Consider the following 1,397-nt stretch of genomic DNA (forward strand, 5'->3'; position numbering starts at 1 on the left):
TTCATGTGCTTCACTTATATCATTTGAAGTTTGGATTGCCTGTTTCTCTTTACATAGACAACCGCCATTTGTAGAATGCTCTTTTGCTTCACTTATATTTGTTAGAGCACAGGCATATCTTTTGTAGAAAGAATTAAACTCTCTTGCTTCACTTATATCTATTTAGAGAGATGACAGGAACTGGTCATTCACATGGTTAGTCATAAAATCCTACATAAACTTGTAGATCGCTGAATATGATATGTTTGATTCCTTGCAATAGTTTTGCGATATAAAGGTGGTGATATTAGAGTCATGCTAGTGGGTAATTGTGGGTTGTAGAAATACTTGTGTTGAGGTTTGTGATTCCCGTAGCATGCACGTATGGTGAACCGTTATGTAACGAAGTCGGAGCATGAGGTGTTTATTGAGTGTCTTCCTTATGAGTGGCGGTCGGGGACAAGCGATGGTCTTTTCCTACCAATCTATCCCCCTAGGAGCATGCACGTAGTACTTTGTTTCAATGACTAATAGACTTTTGCAATAAGTGTCTGAGTTCTTTATGACTAATGTTGAGTCCATGGATTATATGCACTCTCACCCTTCCATCATTGCTAGCCTCTTCGGTACCGTGCATTGCCCTTTCTCACCTCGTGAGTTGGTGCAAACTTCGCCGGTGCATCCAAACCCCGTGATACGATATGCTCTATCACACATAAACCTCCTTGTATCTTCCTCAAAACAGCCACCATACCTACCTATCATGGCATTTCCATAGCCATTCCGAGATATATTGCCATGCAACTTCCATCATCATCATATACATGACTTGAGCATTTATTGTCATATTGCTTTGCATGATCGTAAGATAGCTAGCATGATGTTTCATGGCTTGTCCATTTTTTGATGTCATTGCTACGCTAGATCATTGCACATCCCAGTACACCGCCGGAGGCATTCATAAGAGTCATATCTTTGTTCTAGATATCGAGTTGTAATATTGAGTTCTAAGTAAATAAAAGTGTGATGATCATCATTATTAGAGCATTGCCCCAGTGAGGAAAGGATGATGGAGACTATGATTCCCCCACAAGTCAGGATGAGACTGCAGACTTTACAAAAAATAAAAGAGGCCAAAGAAGCCCACGAAAAAAAGAGAAAATAAAAAATGAGAGAAAAAGAGAGAAGGGGCAATGTTACTATCCTTTTACCATACTTGTGCTTCAAAGTAGCACCATGTTCTTCATATAGAGAGTCTCTTGAGTTATCACTTTCATATACTAGTGGGAATTTCCATTATTGAACTTGGCTTGTATATTCCAACGATGGGCTTCCTCAAATGCCCTAGGTCTTCACGAGCAAGCAAGTCGGATGCACACCCACTTAGTTTCAGTTTGAGCTTTCATATACTTATAGCT

Source organism: Triticum urartu, chromosome 5, assembly GCF_003073215.2.
Source record: "Triticum urartu cultivar G1812 chromosome 5, Tu2.1, whole genome shotgun sequence".
Classification (NCBI taxonomy): domain Eukaryota; kingdom Viridiplantae; phylum Streptophyta; class Magnoliopsida; order Poales; family Poaceae; genus Triticum; species Triticum urartu.